Source organism: Hibiscus syriacus, unplaced genomic scaffold (assembly GCF_006381635.1).
Source record: "Hibiscus syriacus cultivar Baekdansim isolate YM2019G1 unplaced genomic scaffold, ASM638163v2 tig00112912_pilon, whole genome shotgun sequence".
Taxonomy (NCBI): domain Eukaryota; kingdom Viridiplantae; phylum Streptophyta; class Magnoliopsida; order Malvales; family Malvaceae; genus Hibiscus; species Hibiscus syriacus.
Window position 1 is genome coordinate 896,116 of NW_024063418.1, and position 15,459 is coordinate 911,574.

Genomic DNA, 15,459 nt, shown 5'->3' on the forward strand with positions numbered 1-15,459 from the left:
TTTACATATTGGTTTGATTCGAGCGGATGGCGTTAAATGATCATGTGAGCTGTTAATGGTGAAGTTGATTATTCAGATGCATAAAAAATAAATAATATATTTTCTCCATATAATATCAACTTTATTTTTCATATACATCTAAAGGAAATAATACAAATAAACTGTAAACATAAAAATAATTATCATTTAATCTTTATATAAATATTAAATTCAATGATATAGAAGATAAATTATTCACTCAATTTGTATGGGATCAGAAACTAACCCAACCAATCTTATTAAATTGATTTAAATAATTTTATGGGTAAAGTACACAAATGGTCCACCGACTATAGGATATTATTTTGTTGAGTCCTCCGACAATTAAAAGTTACAAAATAGTCTTCTAACTGTAGAGAGTTGCTTTGTTGAGTCTCTCTACTATTACAAGTTACAAAATGATCACCCAACTATTCATTATATTTCAAACTCGTCATTTTCCGTTAAAAAATAACGATCGTCTAAGTTGGACGTTAGCATGATGGTTGAGATATGATAGTCGTTTGAGATCATGAGATCAAATTTTTATCATATCTAAGTCAGTAGGTTAACGTCCAACTCAAATTACCGTTAATTTTTTAATGGAAAAGAACCAATTTTATACATAATAAATAATCGGTTGACCATTTTGTAGTTTTCAAATGTCGAGGGATTCAACAAAATAATATTGTATAGTCAATTGATCATTTTGTAACTTTTAATAATTGGGAAACTCAATAAAATAATATCCAATAGTCAAGGGACCATTTATGTACTTTACCCTAATTTTATTTACCTCCCATCAAACTCAAACGTCATAAAATAAACATAATCTAATAGAATTTGGAATTGAGCTCATTTGTCTGACTTAAATTCGACCTGACAACAACTAGGCCACAATTAATTTGTAATAATCCTTTCTCGGGAAAGAAGAAAAATAAGTAAAAGAAAAGGTTTCAATCTATCCAGGCAAGTTGAGTTTGCCTTATTTACAATGTGCAACTGTAACATACACATGCATAGTTGTTGGGAATTTTATTGCATTAAATCTTTGAAATAATCATTTTAATAAAACAAGGGTAAAGTGCACAAATGGTCCTTCCACTATAGGATAATGCTTTATTGAGTTTCATGAAGTTACAAAATGATCCCCTAATTATAAGATATTTGTTGGTTGAGTCCCTCAATTATTAAAAGTTAGAAAATAATTATCTGACTACTCATATTCCAAACTCGTCATTTTTCATTAAAAAATGATGGTCGTCTAAGTTGGACGTTAACATACTAACTAGAATATGATAGTCATTTAAGGTTATGAGATTAAAAATTTAATCATATCCTAGTAAATTAAAATTTTAATCATATCCTAGTAAGCATATTAACATTTAGCTCAGACTATTGTCATATTTAACGAAAAATGACGAGTTTGGAATATATGAATAGTCAGGTGACCATTTTGTAACTTTTAATAGTCGGGGAAATCAACAACGCAATGTCCTATAGTTAGAGGATCATTTTGTAATTTTTAATAATCATGAGACTCAATAAAACATCACCCAATAATCAGGGAACATTTGTTTACTTTACCCTAAAAAACAAAACTTTCAATATATTGTTATTTTTTGGTATAAACTTAAGAAGTATTAATATAAATAGCGCTAGCGATGCATGAATGTTTTACACATCCAAAGCTCACCACTTCTCTAAATCAATGGAGTTCCTCACAACAATATGTTTTTCACTTGTTTTCTTCATCATTTCCTACTTTTACAAAAGGGTTTATCAGACGACAAGCCATTGTTGTTACATGTTAGCTTACGAGTGTTTCAAAGCAACCGACGACAGGAAACTCGACACTGAATCTAGTGTAAGAGTTGTTACGAGAAACAGGAATCTTGGTCTGGATCAATACAGGTTTCTGTTGCAAACAATGGTGAATTCTGGTATCGGGGAAGAAACTTATGGCCCAAGAAATGTGCTCGCAGGCCGAGAAGAAACTCCTACTTTAAAGGATGCATACGAGAAATAGATGAAATCATGTTCGAAACTCTCGACAGGCTGTTCCTGAAGACTGGTGTTTCGCCATCCGACATCGATATACTCGTGGTCGATGTCTCGTTGTTTTCTCCGGCACCGTCGTTGACAGCTCGAATAGTTAACCGATATAAGATGAGGGACAACATTAAGACATTCAGCTTGTCTGGTATGGGGTGCAGTGCGAGCATGGTTGCGGTCGATCTCGTCCAACAATTATTTAAGAGTTATAAGAACGCGTTCGCGGTCGTTGTGAGCACGGAAACGATCGATCCCCATTGGTACTGCGGCAAGGAAAACTCGATGATGTTGTCGAATTGTTTGTTCCGATCGGGTGGATGTTCGGTTCTTTTAACGAACAAATCGTGTTTGAAACATCGAGCATTGATGAAGCTAAACCATTCGGTTCGAACCAACATCGGATCGAACGACGAAGCGTACGGATGTTGCATTCAAGTTGAAGACAAGCAAGGTTACAACGGTTTTCTTCTTACAAGAAACCTAACAAAAGCTGCCGCAAAAGCTTTCACTATGAACCTCAAAGTCTTAGTCCCCAAAATCTTACCGATTCGAGAACTTCTCCGATTCGCCGTCGTTTCGTTCTACAAAACCAACAAAAAAACCGCTAAACCCGAATCATCATCCCCGTCAAAAACAAGCTTGAATTTGAAAACCGGCATAGACCATTTCTGCATTCACCCTGGTGGAAAAGCCGTGGTCGATGGGCTGGGAAAGAGCTTAGGACTGACTGAATACGACATGGAACCGGCTCGAATGGCGCTCCATCGATTCGGAAACACATCGGCGGGCGGGCTGTGGTACGTTCTAGGGTACATGGAGGCCAAAAAGAGGCTTAAGAAAGGTGACAAGATTCTAATGATAAGCTTGGGAGCTGGTTTCATGTGCAACAACTGTGTTTGGGAAGTGATGAAAGACATGGAAAATGGAAATGTATGGGAAGATTGTATAGATAGTTATCCAGTTTCAAGGAAGAAGATGATGAACCCTTATGCGGAGAAGTACAGTTGGATCAATGACGAGTGTCTCAACTTTGTTAGAATGGATTTTCAAACCTCATTACTTCCTGATTTTAAGTAATTTGTTGCAATAGTTTTAATATTTAAGGTTTGTTTTATTCTTCATCAAGTTGCCTTTGTTTGGTTGTTGTTCGTTGAATGGAGTCGATGTTCTTTATATAAAATTGGTTTAAGCTTAATGGTTAAGGTAATCGTTATTTTTCTTAGAGGTCATGGGTTCGAGCACCAATAGGACTATGAGTCTTTGAACATATATTTTCTTGTACATATATTTTATTGTATTTACCCAGATGTATCAAAAATATATATATATATATATATATATATATATATATATATATATATATATATATATAACCTAATTATATTATGAGGTTACAGTTTGTTAATTTTTCGATCTACTTGTAATTCATTAATCCAACATAATTCATGAAACATATTTATATATAAATATATTTTTATAAATATTTAGATTTTATGTTAAACTTTTTAAAATTAAAAATTATAATTTATGAAAACAATTAAGAATTTAGAATTTTCGAGATCCAAAAATTAAATTATCAAAAAATATAATTATTTTTTTATAATTATAATTAGAAAAATTAATTTTTTAAAAAATATATGAAAACAATTTATTTTAAAAAATTAAAAAATTATATTAATATTTTTTAAATTTTTTCATTCATCAAATTATTTTGTAACTAACTATTTATTAATCGTGATTGTATTTGTAAAATTAAAAATTTATCATTTTTGAGATCTCCAAAAATTAAATTATCAAACAATGTAATTATTTTAATTAAACGATATGATTTAAGCATCTGATTTCTGTTTAAGAAGTTTAAACACAATTTTAAAAAATACATCCAAAAAATTAATGTATCAAATAATTTACATGGTATAAATTTAATATTTATAATATGACACTAAAAATAATATTTAATTTATTTATATCTATTTTTTTTTCAATTTAAGAAACATAATAAAAAATATTTTAATTAAATTAATAGAAAAATGAAATTTTAGTTACAAGTAAAGGGTTTTCTATTAATTTAGCATGTTGCATCACCTCTTTAATGATAGATAATTGTATTGTACCCATTTTATAACAAAATCTAAAGTTTAATGCTTATTATATAACTTTTGAAAGTTTGGTGTCTAAAATGATTATCTTTATATAGTTTAATGTCCATTTATAAAATTTACCTTATAAAATTAGTGATGAATACCAACGTTTAACATTCATTCTAGAATTTTCCTTTTTTAAGATATATAATGTCTCATCTTGTTAGATACATTTTTAATTGATTATATTTAAACTTTAAAAATAAATGATAAATAAATTTAATATTTTTTATTTATGTGATTATTCTCAATAAAAAAAATTTGAACAATATTCTCCATAAAACTTAAATTATATGGATAATTACATAACAGAAATTTCATTCAATAACATAACATATGTGTGTGTATATATTTCAAACTTTTGTTTAAACTATCTTTTGCAAAAAGTAGTTGTTGAACTTGAAAAAAAAAATTAAATTTAATATTTTTTATGATTTGTACCAACGTATTAAAAGTTTTTTTTCTTTAACGAAAAAGTTGAATATTGATTTTTCTGTCCATTTAATAAATTTTTAAATTATTTGAGGTAATTATAAGGTTGTATCAATTAAATTTTTTAATTATTGACAATACATATATACCTATAAATATAGTTGTTCGAATAATGAAATTATCTAATAAACATAATACTCTCTTCTATCACTAAGATCACTTAATTAATTATGTTCGTTCAATAAGTTATGATAATATATAGGAATGATCGAGTTTTACCCTTTTTGATCATAGGTTACATAAGAAAGAGCAGTTTCATCAACACTGGACGTGAACTTCTTTTTAAACTTCTATTTTTTCAACAAATCTGGCGATGAAATAAACATATTTGGACAACTATGATCGGTCGATCTGTATTTGGGTTGATTCGAAAATAAATAAAAAAAAAAAAGAAAAAAAATAGCAAGATAGGGAAAATAGAGAAAACTCTAACATATATGGGTAAATTACACTATTTCTCATTGAACTATATTCTCTCTCTTATTTTACTCATTGTATTTTTCAATTTTTCTAATTTACTCACTGAACTTTCCAATTGCTCATGTTTTGATCACTCTGAATTATTTTATTATTATTTTTGTATGACGTGAAATTTTTTTATTATTATTTCATATAAAATAATTGAAAAAAATAGAAGGTAGCCAGACGCCACCGTCGACCGCCGTAGATGGTGGCTATTCAACCCCAAATTTCATGAGTCATTTCGTCTCAACACCTTGAGTTTGAATATGCCCTCAATTTAGTTGAAACTTTCTCTAAAGTCCACGAATTAGAGATCAAAAGTGAGGAAGCCGAGACGTTTCAATCGAGATTTATGGGTTTTAGGACATTTTCTAGTGAACAACCACCAGATTCAGACTCAAGGGGTCGAGATGAACCGACCCATGAAATTTGGGATCGAACGGTCACCATCTACGGTGGTGGATAGTGGCGTCTGACCGCCTTCTATTTTTATTTTATATTAAATAATAATAAAAAAAGGTCACGTCATACAAAAAATAATAATAAAATAATTCAGAGTGATCAAAACAAAAACAATTTGAAAGTTCGACGAGTAAATTAGAAAAAAATGAAAGTACGGTGAATAAAATAAGAAGAGAGTATAGTTCAGTGAGGAATGATGTATTTTACCCTACATATATTATATAAAAATTGTTTTGTAACTGTAATAGAGCAAATCGATTTGAGTATACTTAAAATCTAGTTCTATTTTAATCTCGTTCAGGCCTGTCCATGTACAAGTGTGGCATGCGATACATTATAGACCACAAAATTTATGACTCTCCACATATGAATATCATTCAGATCTATCCACATGCAATATTTGTGCCTTAATGATATTTTCGTTCAACAAGAAAATAAATTTTCTGTTTGGCTATCGAAAAATTTGTAGAGAAAGTTGTAAATGAAGAGTTTGATAGTATCTTTAGTCGTTTTCTATGATGAATTTTGATAAAAAAACATCGTAATTTTTTTATAATTTTAAATTTAACAAATTAATATTTATTACAAAATATTTTAAGGGTGTCACTTTTAAAAAATAACATAAGCCTACAACTTTTTTGAGACGGGTTTATTTCAGTTCTTTCTCTCTCTTTTTTTGTAAATATATTTCGAATATAAAATTTATTGAAAAAAAATTGTAAATTTCGAATTTTTTCTATCTCTAATCGATAAAACTTTCCTCATCCTATCAAATGAAGAAACAAAGATACATGAAAAGGAAGTTTGAAAATTGAAAGAAGCATTAAATAACTATGATTTGGTGACAGTAAAGAGACAAGGAAATCTTGACCCATGTTGCCCACTTCATCATAATATTATGAGTAAATTATATTATTTTTCACTTAATTTTATTATCCTCATATTTTATTTATTGTACTTTTAATTTTTTTAATTTATTTATTGAATCTTTGAATTGCTACTGTTTTGGTAACTCTGAATTATTTTATTATTATTTTAGTATATCATGAAATTTTATTATTATTAAAATATAAAATTAATTTAAAATAAATAATAAAATAATATTTTATTATTATTAAATTGAAAAATATTTAAAATAATCATTGACGATCATTCAGTCCCAAATTTTATGGGTTGCTTCTTTTCAACCCCTATAGTCTGAATCTGGTGGTTGTTTCACCAAAAATGTCCCAAAACTCGTGAATCTCGACTAAAATATTTTTATTTCTCACATTCGATCTCCTATTTGTGGACATAGAAGTATGTTATGACAAAATAGAAGTCGGATTCAGAATCAGGGGGTCAAGGCGAAGTAACCCATGAAATCTGGGACTAAACGACACTCATCTATGGCGATCGATGGCGATTGGTGTTTCAATTTTCTCATTTTTAGTCATGTTAAGAGCATGTTCCGACAAAATAGAGGGCACATTCATACTCAAAGGGTCGAGACGAGTGGATCGATGAAATCTGAGACTGAACAACCACTATCTATGGCCATCGACAGTGGCGTCAAACGTCAGCGAACAGGGATGACCACCTTTTGTTTTTATTTATATTTAAATTTTTTAATATTACATAATAATAAAAATGCCACATCATACAAAAATAATAATAAAATAATTCAGAGTGACCAAAATATGAGTAATTCAAAAGTTTAGTGAGTAAATTGGAAAATGTAAAAGTACAATGAGTGAAATAAGAGAGAGGATAAAGTTCATTGAGAAATAGTGTATTTTACCCTAATATTATTTAAGTATCTAATTATAGAGTCCACATTGACTTTTTCTTTATATAAGTTTAAATACATTTAAATATAATTGTTTTTAATTTTGAAATTTTGAAAGTTATTTATAATTTAAATATTTATATAAGAACTTAGACCAGATTAAATTATTTAAATTTCTCTATCTACAGTATAAAACCTTTATAAATTAACAATGTTTGGACCATCTAATTTTATTAATTTAAAGAAGTATTAATTAATCAATAAATTTATAATTTATTAATTTAAAGAGATTTTTTTCGATTCAACGAACTTACATTATTCTTCATGAATAAAATAAATACATTGTAATGACTAATTGAATGATGTTCATGTACAATGGATGTCAATCACCTTTTGGATTATCCGAGTGAAAATGATACATGTTCATATGTTCAAAGTTTAGAAGAAATTATAACTAGTGTTATTGAAAATCCTATTAAGGATGAAATTGAAGATGATACAATACCTTTGCAACAAATTAGGTGGAATGAAGTACTCATAGCGACAACAACTCTTCACAATTTTTTGTTGCAGTATGAGAACGCAACACCAAAACTTTTGAATGCAATAAAGAAAGTTAGAGATGAATTACAACTAGATTTAAATTTTAAGACTAAGCAAACAACAATAGAATCATATTTTACTAAGTTGTCCTAGTTATATTTGTAATTTTATAGAATTATTAATTTATAGTATTGAAGGGACCATAAATTTAATATAAAGGTCTTCCGAAAAATTATTATCATATTAATTTATCAAAATTATTAATTTAGACATTGGGCCCAAGTTGGGACTGAAAAGAAATTATTATTTTAGAGAGATTATTAATTTATCGAATATTAGTTTATAGAGGTTCTACTATATAAATCTTAAGATAATACGTATTTAAACATGCTTATGTTCACATATTCTTCTATATTACAATAGCAACGGTACTAATTGAACCAGCGATGAATCGAAGGGGATGGGTGAGAGAGTCGCCCTTGAAATTTAAAAATTATTATATATATTTTAGATTTTTTCTATATATTTTCTATTGAAAATATATTTTCGTTTCCTAAGATTTTATAAGTTCTTTTCCTCCTAAAATTTTCGAAGTTTCCTTCAACATAAAATTCTAATTTCGTACCTAAATTTAACCAATTTGCAAACTGATTTTATCGATCTAAAATTAAGTCATATTTCAACATGTTTTAAACACAAATATAAAAAATAAATATTTAATAAAAATACGTATTAAAAAGAATTGGTGTAATATAAATGGATCCCATCCACTAAAACAAAATTCATTTACTCATGAGTACTTCTGATGCACAATAAATCTTCAACATTAAAGTGAAGCAGCTACCCCCTACTTTGTTTTAATTTGCTATGCCAAATTGCCAACAGGCTTCAATCACCGAACCGTAGCTAGCCTTTACCTAATATCATATACCTATATATATACTGACAAAGAATTAACATGAATTAAATATTTGTCTGAATTAACCCTGGAGTCCATGTCTTAATCAAAGGAGAAAACTGAATTATTGCAATAATTCCCTTCTAATAATTCTCTTTTGGACGCGGTTTGCATATGGGTACAATTTACCATATATATATATTACAAAAATGAACTCTTTATTTTTCGGATAAAATATATAAATAGTCTCTCGATTATAAGTTATTATTTTTTAGTGTCCCTCTAATATTAAAAGTTACAAAATGATTCATGATTATAAGATATTACTATGTTGAATTTCTTGATTATTAAAAGTTACAAAATGAGCACCCGACTATTCTTATGTTCCAAATTCATCATTTTGTTAAAAAATTGACATTCGTCTGAGCTGGACATTAATCTGTTGATTGAGATATGATAAAATATGATCACAAAACCATTTGAATTGTATAGTCGTTTGAGATTCTGAGATCATATTTTATCATATCTTAGTCAGCAGGTTAACGTTCAACTTAGACAATCATTAATTTTTTAACAAAAAAATGACTTGTTTGAAACATATTAATAGTTAAGTGATCATTCTGTAACTTTTAATATATGGGGGACTCAACAAAGCATCACCCTATAGTTGGAGGATCATTTTGTAATTTTTAATAGTAAATGAATTCAACAAAACAATATCTTATAGTCGAGGGATTAGATGTGTCTACAAGGTATATGTGTCGAGGGATCGGCTGTGTCTACAAGGTATGTGTGTTGTCAATGACTAAAAAAAATTATGAACAAATATTATCTTATAATCACCTTATACTATTAAAAAGTATTTTCATTCCCAAAAATGAAATAAATGAATATTTTGATTTTGATGGTCTTATGATTCAAGTTTTTAAATTCTAAAATAATTTTACAAACATAATTTATTTTTCTGTTAATACTAAAATTTTAAAGATGTAATAGTTATCAAATAATCAAATTTATATGTAATTAATTGTACTTTTCAATTCTTAGAGGACACTGACAATTAAAGTAATTATGTGTGTATTTAATCGTAATGATTTGTAATTTTTTTATTAATTAGATCTATTAAATATATATAATTATACTTAATCAATCAAAAATGGAAATAATTATAATCATTTATAATTTTAAGAGGATATGCCTTGTAATTATATTTATTTTATATTTATTTTGAATACGTGTTTAACGAATAAATTGAACTTCATGCGATTTCACTCATTTTCGTCCGTTCGTTGTGTTCCCATTCAAAATTTGTGAATTTTTTTATTTTATTTTAATATTTTCTTTTAATTAGATCCAATATTAATTATGATTTACATTTTAAATTAAGAGAAAATAACCTCAGTGACCAAAATACCTTATAATATACGATTTTAACCAATTTTTTTTGGATTTGTCAAAATGACCAACTAAATCGCAATGCGATCGATAATTCGCAACACGATCTCTGGTATCGCAAATTAGTTTCCAGATTCGCAACGCGATTCTGACTATCGCATTGCGATTTTCCAAATTCGCATTGCGATTTTCCAAATTCGCAATGCGATAGTCCAAAATCGCATTGCGATAGCACTGTTCACCGTTGCGATATCATTGTTCACCGTTGCGATAGCACTGTTTACGTTGCGATAGCACTGTTCACGATGCGATAGTACTGTTCACCATTACGATAGCACTGTTCACCATTGCGATAGCACTGTTCACCATTGCGATAGTGATCAAAATAAGAAGAAAAATAATCAATAATGATCTTGAAGGTAGTTTACCTGAAAATAAATATAGTTGAAGGATCAAATCGTGAATGAAACCGATTGTTATCTATGAGCATTGTTTATCATTCTATCTTAAAGATTTTTAATTATTGAGTAATGTTTTGTTTGTGATGATTATGATGATAGTGAGCATTGTTTGCGATTTTCCGAATTCACAATGCGATAGTTCAAAATCGCATTGCGATAGCACTGTTCACCATTACGATAGCACTGCAATTTTGGACTATCGCTTTGCGAATCTAGAAACTGATTTGCGATACCGAAAATCACGTTGCGAATTATCGATCGCATTACGATTTAGTTAGTCATTTTGACAAATCTAAAAAAAAATGGTTAAAATCGTATATTATAAGCAAGGTATTTTTAGTCACAGAAATTATTTTCTCTTAAATTAACTATTAAATAAAGCGAGTTTACCAATTAAATTAATTATAATTATATATTATATAGATATAAGATAAATAACTAAGTTTTTTTATTTTATTTTCAGATTACAAATCCCCACGCAATACAAATCAGGCCTAAATTGCATGTCCAAAACTTAGTTGGCCCAAAAGGTTACACCTAAAAGGTTCCCTTTCATGGCCGCCAGGGATCAAAGGAGTGGCCGCCGCCAGAGCCTTCATCGTTCGACGAGGCAGCCATGACGATCACCAGAGTTCCATATCGACGGCCACAACAGCAGGTCACTAGAAACCACGCGTGTGTTTTCACATGGAGATCTCTGTCCACACACCAAAGCACTGTTCATCGCCGCCTCGGATTGTGAACACTGGTCCCTTTCCCGTCTGCAAAAACTGAGAACAGCAGGTAATGTACGAGAAAGAAGACAAATTTCTTGTTCTCCATATAACCTGCGAAATCAAGAGAAGATGGAGGATTTTTTAGCAACCATTATCATCAACCAAAAAGAGAACAGAGAAGAACAACGTTTTTTTCAAAAAAAGAAAGAAAAATCGAGAGAAAACAGGTGAGAATTTTGTAAAAAGAAAACAAAGTGAGAATCCCTCTAGGGAAACCGAGGCCTTCTTTTAAAAATCGACAACTCTATAATCGCCTCCGGCAAAGATTTCGAAAAGAAATACAATTTTTTTAATTAGATCTACTCTATTTGGAGCCCCTTTTGCGAAAACGAAGCTCGGATTCGAGTTTAGGAGAAAAAGGAGTCGAAAAGTTACAGTTACCTTTTCCGTCATCGAAGAACGGCGGACGCAGTCGAGGCGCGACGGTTGACGCGACGGAGGAGCGCCGGTTTCTGGGTTATTGAATGAACACCAAGAACACGTTGAATATCTTCAGAGGATTTTAGGAGAGTTCATTTGAACCTTGTTTCGAGTATCTTAACTAAATTTTCAAGTAGATAAATTTTTAATGTTCTTCTGAAGGTTTTTTATTACTTTTTTTTTCCTGAATTTTCATACTTTATTTTTATTTTGTTCTTTAATTATAAACTTATGGTGTTGTATCCGTTTGTTAAACATTTTTTTAACAGCATCTACAATATTATAATAAAAATTTAAAAGACACTCCTTATATCTTATTTTATTCAATCAAAAGTATTTATTATTTTTATGAAAAAAAAAATCATCTTGATTGATGAAAATATTATATTTTGAATTATGTATTTTGTTAACATAAATTTTGAAGGTTTTTTAGAACATATAATTATACTAGTTTTAATTATTAAATTTTAAAACTGAAAGATTATGTATATGAAAAATATTATATAAACTTTTTATTATATTTATGTTGGTCTAGTTAATAATATTTTTCTAGATTTGCAATTGTATTTTCGGTCAATATGGAGAGCCCATAGATCCACACTTTCTCCTTGGGTATGTTATATTTCTCTCCACAATCCTTCGCTGTTTATAGAAGTTTTATTTTAGTCCTATATGCTTTTTATTTCAAATTTTGTTGCTATTTATATTTCATGCATGATTCTAATAATTTTTAACTTGGTCACGTATAACAATTTTAGTACCTACGTTGTGTGATATTTGTATTTCTTCCATGATTCCATGTTCTTATCTTAATCCTTAATGACCTATATACGTATATAGGTGTATGTTTTTGATATATTGCTTATAATTTAGTTTGTTCCATATGTATACATATTAAATATATTCTATACTTTAGTTATAATAGATTGTGATTGTGTGTATTAACATATATATATATATATATATATATGTTTGTGTGTGTGTGTGTGTTTTTACCATTTTTTACTAAGCATAATATATTGAGCATTTCCCATTAATCATCACATGAATTAATATTAAGTGTATTTGTTACGTTTTTTTAATATTTGTGTATACATATATTTTTAGTCAAAATTAAAATATTATTAATTATTTTAACATGCATATAAATCATATTTGTGCATATAAATATTAATAATAGTATTATTAATTATTAATTATTTTTTAATATTAAGTGTGTTAAGGCATAACTTTACTTGATCAAATAATTGGATTAAGGGTAATATCTTTTCACTTTACGATTGTTGTGAAGTGATTGTCTTAAGACATAAGAAAATTATTTCCAATAATTTTAAAATGAAAGGATGTCTTGCTAAGTGAAACCTTAAAAAATGATTTCACCTAAAATTGGGGAACGAGAGAAAAGAAAATATTCGTCAATTTAAATTCACCAAGAAGGACCGTTAGAACGCATAAAAGGTTTGATCTCAATGTCTTTAAATAGTCGAACATCCTTATTCTTTCTAAAAGAATTGATGATAAATAATTAATTTGTTTTACTTATTTATTTTATTTTCTTTTATGCATATATTTGAAATATGAATAAATAACGATTTTTGAATGGAATATTGACATTTCTCCATTTCAATTGGAAAATGAACTGGCTACTTTAAGGCATGGAAGACCTTTTATTTTCGATGAGAAATAATTAAATATCACTATTTTTCCTTTCCAAGTTCAAAAAGCATTTTTTATGTGCTTAAAAAGGATCTTAAATTAAACTGAATTTGAATTCTTAAGTTTTATTGCAAAGACATCTAATTAATCAAGTAGGTATCGATTTAGGACGCTATGAGAATGTTAACCCTTCCTCGTGCGTAATTGACTCTTGAACTTAATTTTTGGTATGCAAGCTTTAAAATGTTGTTTTAATAATTTTAAATTAAATTTTATTAAAATGAGAAAACAATTTGGGTGCTCAATCACACTCTAATCAAAGATTGGTGGTGACTCATTGAACCATTTTTATATTTTGAAAAGAAAACCCCAAATTAGTCGAGACAAGCTCTTAATTTCTCTAAAATTTTAGATCGTTCTGACGGCTTGGCGACTCCAGTAGGATATTTAGAGATTTAGGCCGTTAGTCAATTAGTTAGTTGTCTTTGCAATGAAAATTAAGAATTTGTCCTAATTTAATTTTTGATTCATTGTGTGATTAAATAAATTTGTGCATACAGTTTGATTAACCATTAAATAGTTGGACTAATTTGTTTGCTAATGTTTTTAGATTAAATAATTTTAAGGGAATTGAGAACTCATATTTGTGTTGGTTGATTGTGTGTTTTTTCTCGGTTTTCCTAACACAATATGCACTTGCATCACCATGAAGTTGAGCTAAAATCTCTCCATCCCATTTAAGTGGGAGAGAGAAGCTACTCCATCGTTTTAAAGCTTGATTTTTATGTTATTAAGGTTTTAGATTAATTTTCAAGCTTATGTGATGAGTAAAATTTATTGAAATTGCATATATAAGTTTCGGCCAAGCTAAGATTCATGGAGATTGGTTGAATTTTGATTGAATTTGGTGTTTGGATGATTGAAATTGCATGAATTTAATCATAGGAGCTTGAATTCATGCTTGAAATTGAATGAAAAGTATATTATACCCTAAATTCTTAATTAGGTTCGGCTATGGGGAAGTTATTAGGAAAAAATGTTCAAAAATTTTCTATGGTCTATAATTGATACTAGACGAGTTCTACATGCTTTGGAAGTATCAATTTGGAACGTTGAGATTGTAAAAGGACTATTTTGCAAGTTTTGGGAATTATGAGACATTAAAGTGAAAATTTCCAACTATAATTATTCAATGTTGAAATTTAATATTTGGGTGCTGAATTTTAAGTTAAAATGTTGATATAGTATCCAATTGCAAATTTGGTAAAGTGTGATGGTTGAATTCGAATGGATTAGGAAATAAGGGATTGAATTGCAATTATGCAAATGTGAAGGTATTGAATTGAATATACTTTACAATGATAGAATTTTTGGGATTTACTTGAATAAGTAAAAATGATGAAGGATCAAGATGCAAGTTGTAAGAAGTGTTGAAGAAATTAAGGATGCAAAATAAAGAAAACTGTTTAGATTTTTGAATTTGGCAGTAAGTTTGAAAAATCATCAGAAAATCTATAAAAATGATTAGGAGATGATTTTATACCATTGTGTTTGTATGTTAATATAGTTTTGTTTAAACAATCATGGATCGGTTTCGAATCATATAATGAAATATATGGATTTTTTTATTGATGATAAGTCATAAAACAGGGCAACAGATTCTGCTCAAAACAAATTCTGGAAATTAGATTAGAAAAGTCACTGTAAATTGTACAAGTCAAATAAGAAGGATGGTTATATTCTTATTTGAATCTAGTTTCAAATGAAACAAACTGAATTAAATTCCAGTGTGTAGATTATTATAGAATAATGATTCTTTAAGAGTAGTGCAAGTTGTTAGAATATGAAAATTTAGAATTGAAGTGGAAATGAATTAGAAGTTGAATAGTAATGTTTAAATGTATTATTATAA

The 15,459-nt window shown here is 28.5% G+C and overlaps 1 pseudogene; it reads left to right on the forward strand.

The window, feature by feature from the left end:
* The first annotated feature begins 1,720 nt into the window (after positions 1 to 1,720).
* Positions 1,721 to 3,150, forward strand: LOC120184488 (annotated as a pseudogene).
* Positions 3,151 to 15,459: the final 12,309 nt, after the last annotated feature.